At 37.8% G+C, this 21,324-nt stretch overlaps 1 protein-coding gene across 1 annotated transcript in view; it reads left to right on the top strand.

Annotated features, from left to right (window-relative positions):
• Window positions 1–12,214: 12,214 nt before the first annotated feature.
• The window catches only part of LOC135203025 (thioester-containing protein 1 allele R1-like), a 405,497-nt gene continuing 396,387 nt past the window's right edge, over window positions 12,215–21,324 (top strand). The window contains exon 1 of the mRNA XM_064232597.1: window positions 12,215–12,302. The gene's annotated coding sequence lies outside the window, so the exon portion shown is untranslated. The remainder of the gene's footprint in view (window positions 12,303–21,324) is intronic.

The following is a 21,324-nucleotide window of genomic DNA, read 5'->3' as shown; positions in this document are numbered from 1 at the left end:
TTCCGTGGGTTATTTTGACGAATATAGAGCCAGCGTAAAAGCAAAGGAAAAGTCACATTTCTACCATGAAGCATCCTAGCCTACCCACCATTAACCTTATCTGACCATGGCGACGCGGCCTGCCCTGGTTAGAGGAAGGGGGAACCCCCATCTTTCCCTATTTTAACGCAAATGCTAACTATAGTGCGTTTACTTTTCTAAGATCGTGTGGCTTGTACAGATATCATACTTGCCAATTTTCATGTTATGGTAATCATATTAGCTTCATGGAGTCTATTGAAATAGTTTTCATTTCTTGAAATGTGGTTCTTTGTTTGTATCAGATATTTTGAATATATCTTATTTCGTATACTCTTCGTTAAAACCTCGGTTTCATTAATGAAAATGAAGATATGGCATATTTTTTCCCCGGCGATGCCAGATCTGAGTTTAGGGGACCTATAATTTTTAAGAGGATTTAAAAGGTCATGGTCAATATCATTAAAGGATACTCGCTTTCGATCACCCACTGTGAAAAGTATGTAGAGCCCAGCCCAGCCCAAGTGACTCCCGTAAACGTCTTCACCCACCACCTGAGGCCAAGGAAATAGTCTATAATTTCGTGAAATACTTCATTTTATAAAAACATCATGAAGGTCCTGTAACTGATGTTTCGAAGGCTATCCAGTGAACATCTGAAGCAACAAAAGTGTCAGAAATGACTATTCGTAGACTTGACAAGGAAGCAAGAGAGGCGGGAAATATAGTGGAATCTCCAGTGTTTCAAAAAAGAAGAGGGAAAGTGAGTCTGTGACTGACTTGGATGATTTTGATGAAAATTTTTCTAAGGGCATAATAGATCGATTGACTTATGAATTTATGTCTCAAGTCCAAACACCAGAGCCAGCATGCCATTCAGCGTATCTATAATTATAGAAAGAGAAAGAAGGAATAGCTAAATAAAATCGGGAGTAAAAAAAAAAAAAAAAAAGTTAACAGGGAAGAAGCATACCCTTTCCCTCGACTTCCAAGGTCTAAAGCGAATCCTTCTAAGAATGATTATATCTGCGGGAAGCATTTAATGAGACTTACATACCCGTAGATATGACAACTCTGCCTTTTCTACCTGGCCCCACCCTAGCGATCTTAGAAAGGTAAACGCAGTATAGCCTATCTTACTCTTAACTTAACCCGACCTAAGACCCCATCGTTATCTATTCTCGACACATGTATGCAAACCTAACTTTCTGTTAACCTAATCTTAAACGAATAACTTGCATAAAAGAATGTACTTTGGTTATTGGGTGGTTAGATTAATTACCACTGACTTCTAAAGGTGGTATAGGAAGTAGAAATTGCGCCCATAAAAACGCGTGAAACCTGGCGCCCATTCGAGGAATTTTTACAATTCCTCACATAGACCGCAATTTTTCTGTTCAACTTCACAATACTCTTGCACGTAGGGCACGTATATTTGTCATTTCATAACCCGTCTGTTAATAAAATCTAACAACTGATTCACGTTCGGCGCAAATTAAAACAATTTCCACAGAATTTACTTAACAATGGGACCAAAAAGACCTCGTACCAATTGCGTGCGCTGTCAAGATTCGCGAGATCAAATTCCAAGTCAGGTCAGCATTCCTCACCAAATCGAGCAACTCCTCAGCGTCGTGATCGGCATGGCCTTGGCCTGCCATCTTGATGGCCGCGAGTTCGATTCTCAGGCATTCCATTGAGGTGTGAGAGATGTGTATTTCTGGTGATAGAAGTTAACTCTCGACGTGGTTCGGAAGTCACGTAAAGCCGTTGGTACCGTTGCCGAATAACCACTGGTTCCATGCAACGTAAAAACACCATACAAACAAACAAATCACCAAATCGAGCATGATCTTAGGACTGTGGTTATCTGGATAGGCTTGAAAGTGCATTGGAGAATATCATAGGTCAATTTGAAACAACCCTGGCATGGGTAGTAGCCACGAATAGGTCGGTGGACTATAATGATCGTTTTCATAGGTCAGATGTATGCAGAAAACCCATGCATGTGCAGTAGCCCTAGAGAGTGCGATGGCCTTGAAACGACGTAAGCATTTCATTTGACTTTTTTATGATCGTAAACCAGAAAAATTCAATAACTTAAAATTTGCTTGAAAATATGTTCATTCTGAATATTTTGGGGCAATAGAAGAATGTTTATTCTATGGGGTTTTGCACCTTAAGTCCTAGTATTCCCTGCGTAGGGGCCAGCGTAACTGAACTGCAGTTTTACCACCAATTGCATTATTAGTTTAGTGGATAAGACTCAGGCATTAAAAGTCGAAATCGGTTCCAAAATTGTAAATGCTTGATATGAATGAACAGTGATCTTATTATTTCTTGACGAGACTACAGTTACTAACTGAACAGCTTTGTGCACCGTTATGGAGGGAAATTCAGAACTTAGTCATTTTAACGTCTCATTGGTACTGCACTGGTTTGGTTATTGTCCCTATAAGTTTATGCTCTGTAGTATATGGAAATTAAAATTCTTATCATCAATGATGGTCGAGCGATAAAGTTTACTGCCTAGACATATTTCAGTTCAGCCACAACAGGTCTAGTGATCAAGACTTTGACGTGGACTATATATTCACAAGGAAATGAAAATAAAAATCACACGATATTTTGTTTTCCTTCGTATTTAAGGTTACACAGTAAAAGTACAACCCTCCTATGGCATGATTTAGATTCTTGAAGGACAGGTACAACATAATTCATAGGTGGTTTCAGTAGTAATGAGTAAGGAACTATAGTTATGCAAATGGGTATACTTCGTCTAGTGAGCTATAGTCTTTTCGAAAGAACATAGTAGTTTAAGGACGAGAGAAAATGCCAGAGCACCAAGATGGAACTTTTACTAGTATCCACGTGCAACTGACCTCGCCAGCTAGACGGGAAGGAAAGACGTTCACAAGTTAATATATTTACCCAAAGATCAACTACGATACTAGGTTACAATTCATATTCATGAGACCTTCCTCAGTAGTGCAAAGATCGGAAACAAACATTAGCTGTTTAAGTTATCTCTCTCTTTCTCTGTCTCTGTCTGTCTGTCTATCTCTCTCTCAGAAGTTTTATAATATAAAGTATGGGAATTCTGTGTATGTATATATATATATATATATATATATATATATATATATATATATATATATACGTATATATATATAGATATGTATAACAGAATCACGAAAGTTAGGAACGTGATAAATCCATAAATAAAGATAAATGCCACGAAGGAAAAATAAACGAAGGAGTCTGCGAGATCTTTCGGCTGAAAAGCCCTTTACTGTATATATATTATATATATACGTACTATATATATACGTATATATATATATACATATATATATATATATATATACGTATATATGCACACAAACACAACCAATATATATATATATATATATATATATATATATATATAGATATATATATATATAGATATATATATATATATATATATATATATATATATATATATATATATATATATATATATATATATATATATATATATATATATACGTAGTGTGCGTGTGTGTGTGTATAAACACACTGATACAGATAAAAGCGTCCAATTAGAGGCATTAATTACCATTTACGTATCCACTCATGTGTGTAATTGAAACTGAAGTGCTGTATATTTCCGATGACTAATGAATTAATGCCATCAATGATACGTCAATGAGACAGACCGACAGACAGACGGAGAATTTGATGACCCTTCTTTTATTTATCATGGAGAGAGAGAGAGAGAGAGAGAGAGAGAGAGGCCCACTTCATTAAGGAGTCATGTACATATATACATCGGTAGACGTGACGGCCAGAGATCTGTGGATTATAATCTTTTCATAGACTAACTTAATCCGTTTCCTACAATAAGCTGAAGTTTAAGCCCCTAGAGGATTCGCCCAAGATTATACCGCCCCCTTCCCCCTAAAAAGTGGGGAATGGTTAGAGGGGTGAGTGGGGAGGGGAAGGCCACGAATACCAACTTTCTCTTGCGGATAAAAGCTATAAAAAACAGTCAGAAAAAATAGCCAAGGGAAACAGGAAAAAAAGGCCAAAGTCAGGAAAAATGGGAAAAAACGGCCAGGGAAAAAAGCCAGTAACAAAGGCAAAAAGGAAAAAACCATAGAAAAACAGTCGGGTAAAACAGGCAAAACAATGAAAAACAGCTAAAACAGTAAAATAAGGTAAAACAGTATAAAAAGTCAGAAAAGACAGGTAAAACAAATTTTTTTTAAATCGAAGGGCCTAATTGGATTACGTACTGTTAGAATAAATGTGGAAAAAAGGAATTGTTTGCCTATTATTATTTCCGAAGAAGAGAGAAAGAGAAAAGAATCATAAATTTATTTTATGTCGGCATATATATATATATATATATATATTATATATATATATAGATATATATATATATATATATATATATATATATATAATAAATATATATATAAAATATATAAATATATATATAAATATATATATATAAATACTATATATATATACCTATATATATAGATATATATATATAAATATATATATATAAAATATATATATATATATATATATATATATATATATATATATATCTATATATATATATATATATATATATATATATATATGCCGACATAAAATAAATTTATGATTCTTTTCTCTTTTTCTCTTCTTCAAAGAAATAAATAATAATAATAGGCGAACAGTTCCTTTTTTCCACATTTATTCTAACAGTACGTAATCCAATTAGGCCCTTCGATTTAAAAAAAATTTTGTTTTACCTGTCTTTTCTGACTTTTTATGCTGTTTTACCTTATTTTACTGTTTTACTTGTTTTTTGTTTTTCTATGGTTTTTTTCCTGTTTTACCTTTTTTACTGGCTTTTTTTCCCTGACCGTTTTTTCCCATATATATATATATATATATAATATATATATATATATATATATATATATATATATATATATATATTTATATATATACATATCTGTGTATGTGTGTGCGAGCGCGCACGTAAGCAGGCTTTAAAAATGCTATTTTCCGGGAATCTGGCGCATGTTACATAACTAACCTGTTTTCAATAGTCCATACGGGCGATGACTCACCAACTTAAATTACCGTGACCGTCTTGGCGTACAAAAAAATAATCTGTTCGCAATACAAACTGAACTTGCATTATTATTATTATTATTATTATTAACTCGAAAGCATCAATGCACTTCGACAGTAATTTTTTCGTGAACGTCCATCAAAAGTTTTCTGGGCTAACAACTACCTGCCGTGACTGAAGCAATTATCATTATTATTATTATTATTAATATTATTATTAATAATATTATGAAATAAGACAAAATTGGCAGCACCTTACGAAGGTGTTAAAAGAAAAAAAAGAGTAAACAGTCCAGAGAAGGGAAACATACGTGCATACATACACACACAATATGTGCATACATACAAACACAGACAATATATATATATATATATATATATATATATATATATATATATATATATGTGTGTGTGTGTGGTGTGTGTGTGTGGTTTGTGTATATATATATATAATTTATTAAAAGGACCTCATTCAAATTAGATGATATCTAGCGGAGTTATTTAAAAAAAAAAGCCACAAGCCTCTAAGGACAAACAGTCCTTGAAAGCTTGTAACTTTTTGAATAAATAACTCCGCTAGATATCATCCAGTCTGAATGAGGTCCTTTTAGTAATTGTACTATTGCAGTGAATAATTTGGTATGCGATAAGCTGATATATACATATACATACATACATATATATATATATATATTGTTTGAGTGTATGCCTGTGTATATATCCCTTAACTTATAACAAATTTACTATCAGAATTAAAAAAAAAAAAGCCAAACAACCCAAATGAAACAGCAGAGAACGACTCTTACCTAAGAGGTCTGGCATCCCATGTCGGCTGGAGTCTTCCTACTTCCAGCGAAAAAGGGAAATCCCGGTCGTCCAACGCTGGAAGTGGCTGGAAGCGGTAACTTTCCAACAAGCCGCCCGCGTACATTCCCAGAGGTCATCGGCAACAGCTATTACTGGCTGTGTTAAGAGTAGAATTACTCGCTGAAACTGCTGGGTACTTTTCCATAGTCTGGAACCAGGGTGTTGGAATGACGGTCGTTCTTGTACTGTTTGACGGCGATGGAGCATTTTTCTATGAAGGCTGGAAAGTTTTTAATTTTTTTTTATTCTTTTCGAAGTAACTGTGTCCCCTTGCACTTGATTTTTGTTTTTGTTTTTGTTTACCTTTCCACGGAGCCTGGAACCATGGTGCTGGAATGACGGCAGTTCTTGTACCGCCCGACTGTATTGGAGTATTTCTTCTATGAATACTGAAAACCGAGTGTTCTTGCCTGGAAAGTACTTTTTACGGTGCTTTTTATGGCGCTTTTCCATGGACCTGGAACCAGGGTGCTGGAATGACAGAGGTCTTGCAGCGGTCGACGATAACGGAGTATTTTCCTATGAGGCCTGAAACTGAAAGTTTTACTTCTGGGAAGTACTGTTTGTGTGTTCTTTAACTTTATTTTTTTTTAGGTACTTTTCCATGGAGCATGGAACCAGATTGCTGGAATGAGAGCTGTTCTAATACCGACCAATGACAACGGAGTGTTTTCTATTAAACCTGGAACTGAGTTTTTTTTTATGGAAAACACTATTTGTTCCTTGACCTAGTTTTTTTTCTCTGTCGACGTCACTTAGCCTGAAACCATAACATTTAATTCTATCGGCATTGAACTCTTAAATTTTTTCCTGGAACCTGGAGTCAGAAAGAGTTTATTCTGCCTACGATGAAATCGTAGTTTTTCCTGGAACCTGGAATCATGGGGACTTTATTTATTCGGTCTACGGTGGAATAGTTTTTCACAAAGCCCAAAACCTGGATGGTTTTTATTTTGTCGATGACAAAGGGATAGTTTTTCCATGCAGCCTGGAACCAGGAAGTTCTGCCTTGTCGACAATATGTAGCCTGGAACCAAGGTTTTATCTGTGGCTGGGGATTATTCCATTCGATGGTTTAGTGACGCCTGAAATTAAGAGTATAGAAAACGGAAATGTTTCAATTTTGTTTATATCAATTAGATTTTCACTAAGTTATCTCTATATCAACGACTTTTTATAAATTTTTTTCTAGCTTCTCCAACAGAAAATATCTTATTACTTGTGACTCATATGAAAGAAACTTGATTCATGAAAACGTGCACAAAATAGGAGAAGAAAAATGAACATTATATATGTAGTGTAGCTGCGAAAATATTTTTGAAAGTAATGAACTCAATTGTAATTCTATTTTTTCACTCTTAACAATGGAATTCTCTACCTTCTGCGTTTCCGACTTATTAAACACGCTTCTTTATAAAACATGAGCTAGATTTCATTTAAAGAGCAAATTTCACCGACATAAACTTTTCCTAGACGAACCGGACATGTGTTTGGCGAGATACCATTGTTTCCATACCATAAACATATCACGCAAAGAAACATAAGGTTGGTTTTGACGGTATACCATTGTTTGTTTCTATACCATACAATGTATCAAACAACGTGACATAAGGCATTCACAAAGTTAAGAGTAATGCCTTTTACAGGTAAGTTATGGTCTCTAAAACCCGCAGAATGAGCGTTACTTTGAATCTGAACGTAAGGCGAAAGAGATTCAGCAAGCAGGAATAAGTGGGGAGAACCCAGAGAGATTTGGAAATAAAATTACTGTTCCCCAATCCTAGTTGCAACAAAGGGTTGAGGTGTGACGTCTCAGAAACTGGCACAAAGCAAAGAAGTCAAAGAAGTGCATCAAAATCCGAAATAATCTCGAAATCCAACGAGCTGGCTTGGGCCTATGTAGCCACTCCTGTGACTCCACACGTCACACCACATTCGACAAAATTTTAAGTGAAATTCTTCACTAACTAATCTAGATTTTTTGTGGACAAGATAAACCTCTTTGGCTACATAGAGAGAGAGAGAGAGAGAGAGAGAGAGAGAGAGAGAGAGAGAGAGAGAGAGAGAGAGAGAGAGAGAGAGAGAGAGAGAGAGGTCAGCTTATTTCTTTGTTGGGTTCAAAACTTACCACAAAATGAAGTACTAATTTTTTTACGACCGAACAGAGATGCCTCGGGAGCATTACTGCTGACCATTTTTTCCTCTCACTTGGGTACTAAGTGCTACATTACAACAATGAGAGAGAGAGAGAGAGAGAGAGAGAGAGAGAGAGAGAGAGAGAGAGAGAGAGAGAGAGAGAAGGGGCAAGGGGGTTACTTATATAAGCCTCTGTCATTCGCGCGCGCGCACACACCCACACACACAAAGAGAGAGAGAGAGAGAGAGAGAGAGAGAGAGAGAGAGAGAGAGAGAGAGAGAGAGAGACTCATGAGTATATGAAGACTGGCTTCACCTCGGTAGGCGATTACGCCTCGTCAACGTCCTCTCGGTTTGCAATTAAATGATGGCACATATTTTGACAGCAGTGATTATCACACACTATCTCTCTCTCAGTTTACCCTTGTTCACGAAGCCCCACGACAGTCGACCAACTTGCCTGTTGAGAAACTGGAGAAATGGTTACATGCTGTTCCTACCAAAACAGGTTGGGGATCGAACCTTAGTCTAATTCAGCTGTGCACTGAGAAATACGGAATGAAAGAAAAAACAAGCAATTATAAGAGACCTTACCTTACAGACCTTACATTAAGAGAGAGAGAGAGAGAGAGAGAGAGAGAGAGAGGGGGGGGGGGGGGATGGTTTAGCTGCAACACGCAGCCTTTTGTGTCTCGGCTACACTGCAATTTCGGCTCATTCTCGGGACCTTGGAAAGTTTGGTTGATGAAAAATGATTATCTCGATTGTCACAACTTCAGCACAACCATCAATCATCATAAAACGAGTTAGCATCATTATATTTTACATAGCTTTAGCCTTTTATAATGCTTCATGTATATACATTCTAGTCTCCAGTCTCTGAAAGTTCGCTAAACAAGTTGATGATCGTTAGGCCTATAGCATGAAAATATTTATATATCTTGAATAATTATAATTTCATCATAATTTTTGCTAATCTTATGGCAGTAAATTTAATTACCTGTATAGGCCTATTTAGTGACTGATTTAATTGGCACTTAGACGACTCCGGTGGGTTGCTAACTGTGTTGGTTGCTAAGAGCATAGAACTATATGAATAGGACTAATAAGCTCATCCCACAGCATCTTCTGAAGCCGTGCTCGTTGAGGGTAGTGAAGAATGAATGATAGTTCAAATAAATTATTCATATTAATAATCTTTTGTCTGTGCAGCTACGATTTTCTTCGGGTAATGAAAGGGTAATAAAAGCTTGAAGCCCAGGATCAACCTCAGAATTCCTTCCTATTCACTAACCATAACTATACTCTTGTTTTTTTTTTTTTTTTTTTTTTATCTGTCCATCAGCCTGTGGTGTTTTCTCATGGTAACACTGCGTTCCGGGCTTTCCCGGGCTTTAAATAGTTACGCTATGTGTAAGTTTTAGGTAAATAAAAGGATATCTGTGCGTAAATTTGCAACTGAAAAGTGTTTTAATAATTTACTGAATGCGAATTACACCGTTAATAATCGAAATAAGATATTATTTAAAGCCCGGGACGCAGTGTTACCATGCGCAAACATCACAGGCTGATGGACAGATGGAAAAAAAAAACAGAGTATAGGCCTTGTTCCCATTTTAGTATGGAGAATGGCAGTGCCTTTACCGGAGAAACAGTGATTACCGTCATGATACTTACATTATCGTATTTTTTTTTTTTTATTTTTTTATTTTTTTTTTTTTTACGTTACACGCAAACTGACCCCCATATGAAAATTGGTTAAAGCTGGGAAGAAGGTGCAAACTGGCTATAAAGATAATCCGCCTGTTTACGTTCCAAACAAGTTTGGGCTAGGTAAGTATAGTGGTTTGCTTTTAAAGTCTGAATGAGAGAAGCTTGTCCGAGCCTGCCCTAGCTTCAAATAAGTACTTCAACGTAAATACTTTTTTGTATATATATATATATATATAGTATATATATATATATATATATATATATATATATATACGCCTACGAAAGTAGCATACATTACCGAACGTACAGTACATAGCGTTCTTCAATCTAAACAGAAACCACCAATTATTACCATTTTTACATTTTGGAATCCGCTATTGCGTTTGCACACAACGTAGGTTAGTATAAAATTATCCGAACAATATAAATTAAAACGAAACAAGATTATTCTTACAATAGTTTAATTCTAGGATAAGTTGTTCATCGGCCTACGAAATGTATGTCTGGTTAAATGTGATGAGGTATCAAAGAAGCCTCCAGTCTCCCTATATTTATCCTCACTAAGCTTACACATAAGAAATTATGCGCAAGATGCACACTCAAATGTAAAATTAGGTACTGATAGTTTGAACAATGCCCGTAATTACGTTATTACGACTCATTTTGTTCATACATAACGAGCCATGATACTATATGGGCCGGCATACACGCTTACGCCAAATGTCTGTTATAAACTGTCAAACTAGAGGTTTGCAAGCCACTTTTCAGCGTGTTTGCAGTTAGTTTGTACTGTGAGACTGTTTGCCGGTGTGAAATGATGGTTTGACGTGGTTACCGAAATACTAGCCTTCAACACTGTAGTACCGACAACCTATTACATTGCGTGTGGGAAAATGTGAACACTTTTGTCAAGTGAAGTGAAGTTTAGCATAAATTTCGGAGAGTGCAGTTGTCTGTGTATTGGCTAGTGGTGTTGACTAGAAAAGGAAGAGAAGGCCTTTTGCTTTTAGGATAGTGAACAAACAGAGAGCAAACTTACGACAGAGTTCATTATGGAAGATTAGAAGTGCTGGCTACAATGCCAGCGTCTTATGACATTTGTTTCAAAACGATGAGAAAGTGGCCAAAAAAATTAACAGCATGCGTTGTGTATTTAGAAACACACACATGCATTGTTATAAAAATTGGTAGTTTATGAAATTGAGATTTACACGCATTTTTAAACTCTTATACTTCTTAACTACCCACGTACACAGACATGTACGTATTTATATACTTTATAATGGCTCATGAAATTAAGTCAGTGTTACCTTTGCTCATTTGTATAATATATCTATTGATTCTTAAACCGGAGTCGCAAAGTTGTCAGTGATAATGGAGATATTTTGGCATCCATAATAATCCCCAGCTAGGAAGAAAAGCAGAAATATGGACCAACAACAGTTACCGAGGAGGTACTGGCAGCAATAACGAATAAACTTTCGACTGTGCAGTGAGAGGATAGTTCATATGCAGATTACCAATTCAAATTAAATTTTTGTCTGACATTATAACTTGTTTACCTTCAAATACTGCTTCCTCGGCGAAGTCCATATTGCTTGGGAAGTTTCCTTTACGATTTCCCCCGGTGACTCAGCAGAAATGGCAGAATGCATTTTAAATCCTCGTCCAGTTGCGACGAATCCTTAGTGTAGCATTCAACCTTTCTCTGGTGAATCTGAATAAGCGCTCTGTCCGATTTTGAGTAAAAATGTTTTTATTCATTGAAAGAAGATACTAAGTATGTTCTAAGGATAAAGGAAATTAGTGGCAAAATGTTGGTGTGACTTGGCTTTGTCTCTTTCCAACAACCCGTCTTTAGTCCATTTTTTATTCCGTTTACCTATGGTGGACAATGGACATCATTACCAGGCGTATTTGAATGCAGCCTCCATATCGTCCGGCCTCTCACCTCACAACCTCAAGTAGAACTGAGTCTGTGACTACTGAGTCTGACGTTGCCTGCACGCCGAAGTGAATAGTGAGTGAATAGGACTAGAGAAATTCTCCAGTCACAGTTCACTCCAACTGGCGGTAAAGTGTGACCACGTATGGTGGCCGTAGTAACACTGCCTGGTAACACTAGTCCATGCGTCAAGAGAAAACCAGTGAAATTATAAAAAGGAAACAAATAAATACCGATAAATCAGTGTCCATATTGCCATTATATACTAAATAAGCTCCAGTTTAAGCCAAAAACTTATTGTTAACAGATGAGATAGGCTCATGTTCTCTTCAATCATAATTGAATTGTTTGAAACAAACCATGCCTCAGCTGTCGTTGGCTAACAAGAATGACGTCACTATGACGTCACACTGATCCGAGCAACTTGCAAGACGGTCACGCCAGTATGATTAGTGCTAAGTGTTAAGTGGTGGTCACATCAAGTTCGCTCATCCTTTCTCGTCCCGTAAGTAATTATTACTTAAGTTAATGACGTAGAAAGATAATGAAATGGTTAAATAAAAATATTAGTGTAATTAAAAGGTAAATTTCGCAAGTATGTGATAGTCTAACGGCTTTATTTTGCGATGAAATTCCTGCTGTTCATTTTTCTATCTGCCGAACTTTAACTATAGCTCTTACTCATAATTTCTATGGGAGTTTGTGTACAAAAGCCATAATGGCAATTCCGCGTCGAGTATTTCTTTGGAAATTGCAGTTTCTTGTAGTATTTGGGATGCTTATTAAGAATTTACCGTTAGTTTCAGGGGGTCGACTATAATTAACCCCTAGGGGACCAATACTAATCACGTCGAAATACATTCGACGCCCCAATCCCTAGTGGCTTTCGTATTCGCGGGAACGTTTCTTGCAGTCCGTGCGGAATTATTGCCTAGAATTACCGCCATAATTTTCTCTTCCTCTCGATCTGAGCTGGAGTATATCTGCTTTCAGAAATTGATTTACGGTTAGAGTATTATTGTAATAATAATAATAACATAATAATAATAAATAATAATAATAATATAATATATATATATATATATATATATATATATATATAATATATATATATATATATATATATATATATATAATGTCGATGTCTGACTTTATAAGGCTTGCGCATTCATAGTACTACACTAGAGCAAAGCTATTGAAAGTGTCCTTCAAATATGATAATGACAATGAAAAAATAAAATGCCGGAAAAGTCTATTAAAAATTTTAAACAGATGACAGTATAACTTTCCTAGTTTTGTTCACGGTGAGGAACAAGCGCCAAGGCCAGCGACTAGTTTTGCATGCTCACGCAGATTAAATTACATTTGCGTGAAATAACACAACATACATGCGCGCGTGCATACACACACACACACACACACACATAAGAGAACGGCAGCCAAAATGGCAAGAGTTGATTTGAGGTTAAGCATTAAGGCTTCCAAAATCGAAAACTTTCCAGTAAATAAATGAACACGTATTGGTTACTTTGATCGATATTTATAATATCAGGTTCGGTAAGAATAATGGGCAGTGATGTTTCCATGGCGACTAAATGACAATTCTGCACTAATAATTACCTAAAATAAATAATTGCTGACAGTGCATTGAGTGATGATTTTACCGTTCGTATGTTCACAGGATATTCTGTTAATGCGCTTAATTAAAGTTTTGTTAATGAGAATTACAGGTATATCTTTATATAATATTTAGATGTACGGAATGAAAAAAAAATGTTTTTAGTGATTGATTCTATAAATTCTGTTTCTTAGCAAATTACAAATAGTATATATCCAATTATTTTTAAAGATTTCCTATTTTAATTTCGAGCATAAACGAATGAGAGCAGTTATTGTGTTAATGTTATATGAGTTTAAGAAAGATTTTAATATTTCCATATATTAATCCTGTACATTCAATCTTTACCCGAGGACGAATATGATGAATTTATGTGCAAAGAATAATTCACTTATATTTTTTTCAAGGGGCGTGTACAGTTGCCGTGTTGCTGTTTATTGATTTTAAACAAGATAAAAATATTGATTAAAAAAAGATCTTTATCTATTTTATATTTCTATGGCGAATTCGTCGGATATCCGGCGTTGGGCCTTTTTTACAACCGGCAGATAAGAGAACAGACACAATCGGGCGTTGTCACGGGAAGGCGTTTCCCCGCTGTCTCTCTCTTTCTCTCTCTCTCTCTCTCTCTCTCTCTCTCTCAGCCATAGATTGTTGTTTTAAACTTCAACATATTTCTCTCGCTATCTCTCTCTTAGCCATAAATTATTGACTTAAACTTCCACATCTCTCTCTCTCTCTCTCTCTCTCTCTCTGAGGTGTAAATTGTTGTTTTAAACTTAACACTCTCTCTCTCTCTCTCTCTCTCTGAGGTGTAAATTGTTGTTTTAAACTTAACATCTCTCTCTCTCTCTCTCTCTCTCTCTCTCTCTCTCTCTCTCTCTCTCTCTCTCTCAGCCATAAATTGTTGTTTTAAACTTCAACATATTTCTCTCTCTCTCTCTCTCTCTCTCTCTCTCTCTCTCTCTCTCTCTCTCTCTCAGCCATAAATTGTTTTAAACTTCAACACATTTCTCTCTCTTTCTCTCTCTCTCTTAGCCATAAATTATTGACTTAAACCTCTCTCTCTCTCTCTCTCTCTCTGTGTGTGTGTGTGTGTGTCTCATAATGAAAACATCTTCAGAGCACCTTCTTGAAATCTCCTAAGATCACCCAACCCTTTCAAGGTCAGGAAAGAATGGAGGACGCAAGTGAGAGCTCTTGCACAAAAAAAAAAAAAAAAATCGTTAACTTTCGTTCATTTTCGGAAAAACTTCGTTACTTTGGACGAAATGCTTTACTGCGTTCACTTCCTTTATTTTTATTTTCTTTCATATTTTTTATTCTTGTTTTTATTTTTAATTTTTTTTTTATTTTTTAAGGGAGTCTCCAAACTCTCCTTCAGTACTTGAACTAATTGTAGTGTATTTTCTCCTGCTTCTCGTTCTGTTATAATTTCTTTTTTCTGTTTTTTTTTCTTTCTTTCCGGGTCGAGGTTGTAAGAGTCTCTCTCTCTCTCTCTCTCTCTCTCTCGGTCTCTCTCAATCTCTCTCTCTCTCTCTCTCTCTCTCGTATCTATTCTCTGATGTAATCTTATTTTACCCTACTGCCAGCAAATAATTCAGTATTAATTCGCTTATTTTATGCTCTCTCTCTCTCTCTCTCTCTCTCTCTCTCTCTCTCTCTCTCTCTCTCTCTCTCGTTTTATCTAAGATGAAGCACCACAGATAGACAACATAGTTATGCTATGAGCAAAGAGCAAAGTAAATTATTTTATTTTATATTTGTGTTTTGTTGAAGGAAAAGATGGTAAACCGCCACTTGAAGGAGTGAAGGTTATAAGTTCGGAAGAATGGGAGTAGGAAGAGAATTCCGAACTGTTCCAAATACAATTTACTGAATGATTGCTAATTTATTTGGCGTGGCTTTATCTGCATCTCGCTATCTTTATTACCTTCGTTTTTCATTATTTTTACTGAATTTTACCTGATGGTAAATTAGCAAAACAGTTGGCCTGGGAACACCCACCAGGTCCACAATAATATCGCATGTGAAGTATAAAGTCTTTAATAATAAGAGCTTTCGAACCTTGTACTAGGTTCATCTTCAGTCAAGTGAGTCACTTGGCTGAAGATGAACCTAGTACAAGGTTCGAAAGCTCTTATTATTAAAGACTTTATACTTCACATGCGATATTATTGTGGACCTGCAATTATTATTATTATTATTATTATTATTATTATTATTATTATTATTATTATTATTATTATTATTATTATTTTTTTTTTTTTTTTTTTTTTTTTTTTTTGTCTATCACAGTCTCCAATTCGACTGGGTGGTATTTATAGTGTGGGGTTCCGAGTTGCATTCTGCCTCCTTAGGAGTCCATCACTTTTCTTACTATATCGCCGTTTCTAGGATCACACTCTTGTGCATGAGTCCTGGAGCTACTTCAGCTTTTCCAGATTCCTTTTCAGGAATCTTGGGATCGTGCCTAGTGCTCCTATGATTATGGGTACGATTTCCACTGGCATATCCCATAGCCTTCTTATTTCTATTTTCAGGTCTTGATACTTATCCATTTTTTCCCTCTCTTTCTCTTCAACTTTGGTGTCCCATGGTATTGCGACATCAGTGAGTGATACTTTCTTCTTGATTTTGTCAATCAACGTCACGTCTGGTCTATTTGCACGTGTCACCCTATCTGTTCTGATGCCATAGTCCCAGAGGATCTTTGCCTGATCGTTTTCTATCACTCCTTCAGGTTGGTGTTCGTACCACTTATTACTGCAAGGTAGCTGATGTTTCTTGCACAGGCTCCAGTGGAGGGCTTTTGCCACTGAATCATGCCTCTTTTTGTACTGGTTCTATGCAAGTGCTGGACATTGGCTTGCTATGTGGTCTATGGTTTCATTTTCGTATTGCACTTCCTACACATGGGAGAGATGTTATTTCCATCTATCGTTCTTTGAACATATCTGGTTCTTAGGGCCTGATCTTGTGCCGCTGTTATCATTCCTTCAGTTTCCTTCTTGGGCTCTCCCGTTAGTAGCCATTGCCATGTGTCATGGTGGCTAGTTCTTTATTATTATTATTATTATTATTATTTTTTTTTTTTTTTTTTGCTCTATCACAGTCCTCCAATTCGACTGGGTGGTTATTTATAGTGTGGGGTTCCGGGTTGCATCCTGCCTCCTTAGGAGTCCATCACTCTTCTTACTATGTGTGCCGTTTCCAGGATCACACTCTTCTGCATGAGGCCGGAGCTACTTCAGCCTCTAGTTTTTCTAGATTCCTTTTCAGGGATCTTGGGATCGTGCCTAGTGCTCCTATGATTATGGGTACGATTTCCACTGGCATATCCCATATCCTTCTTATTTCTATTTTCAGATCTTGATACTTATCCAATTTTTCCCCTCTCTTTCTCTTCAACTCTGGTGTCCCATGGTATTGCGACATCAATGAGTGATACTTTCTTCTTGACCTTGTCAATCAACGTCACGTCTGGTCTGTTTTGCACGTATCACCCTATCCGTTCTGATACCATAGTCCCAGAGGATCTTTGCGTGATCGTTTTCTATCACTCCTTCAGGTTGGTGCTCGTACCACTTATTACTGCACGGTAGCTGATGTTTCTTGCACAGGCTCCAGTGGAGGGCTTTTGCTACTGAATCATGCCTCTTTTTGTACTGGTTCTGTGCAAGTGCCGGGCATTCACTTGCTATGTGGTTTGATGGTTTCACTTTTCGTATTGCACTTCCTACATATGGGAGAGATGTTATTTCCGTCTATCGACTTTGAACATATCTTGGTTTCTTAGGGGGCCATGATCTTGTGCCGCTGTTATCATATCCTTCAGTTTCCTTCTTTAGCTCTCCCCTCTGTAGCCATTGCCAATTGTCATCGCTGGCTAGTTCTTTAGTCTGTCTCATGTATTGTCCGTGCATTGGTTTGTTGTGCCAGTCCTCTGTTCTTTCTGTCTTTCTCCTGTCTCTGATATTTCTGGTCTTCGTCTGCTTTTATTAGTCCTTCTTCCCATGCACTCTTTAGCCACTCGACTTCACTGGTTTTCAGATATTGCCCCATGCTCTGTTTTCGATGTTGACGCAGTCCTCTATACTTAGTAGTCCTCTCCCTCCTTCCTTTCGTATTATTGTTATAGTCTGTCCGTATTTGCTCTTGGTGTAGTGCTTTGTGTATTGTCATATGTTTCCTGGTTTTCTGATCTATGCTGCGGAGTTCTGCCTTCGTCCATTCCACTATTCCTGCGCTGTATCTGATTACTGGCACTGCCCATGTGTTTATGGCTTTATCATATTTCCGGCGTTGAGTTTTGACTTGAGTATCGCCTTGAGTCTCTGCATATATTCTTTCCTGATCGTGTCCTTCATCTCTTGGTGTTTTATATCTCCTCCTTCCATTATTCCCAGGTATTTGTATCCTGTCTCATCTATGTGTTTGATGTTGCTCCCATCTGGTAGTTTTATCCCTTCAGTTCTCGTTACTTTGCCTTTTTGTATGTTGACTAAGGCGCATTTTTCTATTCCAAACTCCATCCTGATGTCCCCAGATACAATCCTTACAGTCTGGATTAGGGTATCTATTTCCTTGATGCTCTTACCATACAGCTTGATGTCGTCCATGAACATCAGATGGTTGATTCTGTTGCCTCTTTTCTTGAGTTGGTACCCGGCATCCATCTTCTGTAGTACTTTTGTCAAGGGAATCATGGCTACTACGAAGAGTATTATTATTATTATTATTATTATTATTATTATTATTATTATTATTATATTATTATATTATTATTATTATTATTCGATGGATTGGGCGGGAAACTACATAATAAAATTGACGGCATCCAGACGGCCACTCTGGTTAATGAGATATTATTATTATTATTATTATTATTATTATTATTATTATTATTATTATTATTATTATTATTATTATTATTATTATTATTATTATTATTGTTATTGTTATTGTTATTGTTTATTATTATTATTATTATTATTATTATTATTTTTTTTTTTTTTTGCTCTATCACAGTCCTCCAATTCGACTGGGTGGTATTTATAGTGTGGGGTTCCGGGTTGCATCCTGCCTCCTTAGGAGTCCATCACTTTTCTTACTATGTATGCCGTTTCTAGGATCACACTCTTCTGCATGAGGCCCGGAGCTACTTCAGCCTCTAGTTTTTTCTAGATTCCTTTTCAGGGATCTTGGGATCGTGCCTAGTGCTCCGATGATTATGGGTACAATTTCCACTGGCATATCCCATATCCTTCTTATTTCTATTTTCAGATCTTGATACTTATCCATTTTTTCCCTCTCTTTCTCTTCAACTCTGGTGTCCCATGGTATTGCGACATCAATGAGTGATACTTTCTTCTTGACTTTGTCTGGTCTGTTTTCACGTATCACCCTATCCGTCCTGATACCATAGTCCCAGAGGATCTTTGCGTGATCGTTTTCTATCACTCCCTCAGGTTGGTGCTCGTACCACTTATTACTGCAAGGTAGCTGATGTTTCTTGCACAGGCTCCAGTGGAGGGCTTTTGCCACTGAATCATGCCTCTTTTTGTACTGGTTCTATGCAAGTTGCTGGGACATTGGCTTTGCTATTGTGGTCTATGTTTCATTTTCGTATTGCACTTCCTACACATGGTAGAGATGTTATTTCCATCTATCGTTCTTTGAACATATCTGGTTCTTAGGGCCTGATCTTGTGCCGCTGTTATCATTCCTTCAGTTTCCTTCTTGGGCTCTCCCGTTAGTAGCCATTGCCATGTGTCATGGTGGCTAGTTCTTTATTATTATTATTATTATTATTATTATTATTATTATTATTATTATTCGATGGATTGGGAAACTACATAATAAAATTGACGGCATCCAGACGGCCACTCTGGTTAATGAGATATTATTATTATTATTATTATTATTATTATTGTTATATTGTTTTGTTATTGTTATTGTTATTGTTTTATTGTTATTGTTATTGTTATTGTTATTGTTATTATTTTAGATTATTATTATTATTATTATTATTATTATTATTATTATTATTTTGTAAAAATAACTGCTGCTTCAGCACTATTAATCTTATAAAGAGTCTTCTCTATCTTTCTGATGACGGCTTTTCTCGTTGTTGCTTAGACTGGCGAGCAACGCACCAAAGGGCATGGTCAAATTCGGTTGAGTCATTTGATTTATTATTGCTTATACAATTCTCTCTCTCTCTCTCTCTCTCTCTCTCTCTCTCTCTAACGCGACGTTTCCTCCTGATCGACAGGACATTATCAAGCGATAACTGCTGAGGGACTGAATTCCAGTGGCGAGTCCTTCTCCTTTTATCGTGGTGTTGCGAGCTCTCCAGTACGGTCAGAGCACTTCTCCGGTAGGTCGAGTTTTTATTGGTTCCCGGGAAGGTGACTCATACGCGGGCGTTGACTAGTCTTGCAGACCTTCTCAGGTAGGGGGTATCACCGGGAGCCTCTTGATTGGCTTCTACCTGCGTGACGTCACCCCTGGTATTGTTCTCATGTCTGGTGTTCGTTCCATGCGCGCTGGTACTTTCGTTAGGGGAGAGGGTGTGGTCCTCCTCACACACGTCGGTATCAGGAACGCTTCTTGGGTGGTATTGAGGGGAGGCTTTTCTTCGAGGATGAGCAGCGCTTCTAGAGACGCAGACGTCGTGGGTCAGGTGCTCTCCCGATGATCTTAGTATTCCTGACGATGTCGTCTCTCGTGATGTTTCTGCGGTGTACTGCAAGGGCGTGCTGCCTAATGGCGCCCTCCTGGGCGTGCAGGAAATCCTTTTTGACAGGCGCATCGTCGTCATGCCGATGTAAATCCCAGGGCATCCTTGGGCGGGGCATACGTATCGGTAGACGACGTTGGACTGCTTCAGGGGGTCTCCTGCCGGTGGGGAGGGGTTGTTCTTCATCAGGAGGTCTTTCGTACGCCGATTCTTGTAGTAAATAATGAGGGACACTCTCTTTCCTTCCTCCATGGGGCGGACGTGTTCCTCTATTATTTTCTTCATGGCTGCTTCTTCTTCCTTGTATTGGTGGTGCATGAAGGCTTTATAGAAAAGTTTGATATCCTCCGGGGGCGGAATGTTCCTTCTCTCTCCTCCGTCATGTACCACTTGTCAAGGGCGGCTCGAGTTTCTCGGTTTACGAGTTTGTTCGAGTACCCATTGTTAATTAGCATCTGGGATGCTCGGTCGAGTTCGAGGTGTGTGTCCTGCCACGTCGAACAGTGCGAGAGGGCCCTCCTGACGAAGGCCCTGACGGTGGTGGTCTTGAACCGCGCAGGACACTCGCTATCACCATTCAGACAAAGTCCGAGGTTCGTAGCTTTGGTGTAAACGGTCGTCGCCAACTTCTGATTCGTCTTCGTGACAAGGACGTCGAGGAAGGGGAGCCGATCGTTGCTGCTGTACTCGACAGTGAAGTTGAGTGCGCTGTTCTGCAGGAACTGCTGGCCGAAGGGGCTTTCTAACCTCATCCTCGCAGTCGGCTTGCACGAAGATGTCATCGATGTAGCGTGCGTATGTGCGGGGACATCTGTGTTGCGAGAAGACCCTTTCTTCCACTTCTCCCATGTAGAAGTTAGCGAAGAGGACTCCTCCAAGGGGCGGGGGACCCCATCGCTACGCCGTCCTTCTGGCGGTACATCTGTCCTCGGTGGGTGGTGAAAGGGGCTCTCTTCGTACAGATATCCAGCAGGGTTCTTAAGGAGTCTTCTGGGATGTTAGGGGTCTCATATCGGGATTCCTATATACCGCGCTCCATGATGATCCCTATCGTCTCGTCGACTGGGACGTTGGTGAATAGGGACTCAACGTCTAAGGACGCCATGGTTGCCCGCACCGGGGGAGTCGCGGATCTTCTCCAAAATTCCACCGATGAGGTGAGGC

This window comes from Macrobrachium nipponense, chromosome 33, assembly GCF_015104395.2.
Source record: "Macrobrachium nipponense isolate FS-2020 chromosome 33, ASM1510439v2, whole genome shotgun sequence".
In the NCBI taxonomy this organism is placed as follows: Eukaryota; Metazoa; Arthropoda; class Malacostraca; order Decapoda; family Palaemonidae; genus Macrobrachium; species Macrobrachium nipponense.
The sequence above is the reverse complement of the archived record's forward strand: the minus strand, read 5'-3'. Positions and strand labels throughout refer to the sequence as shown.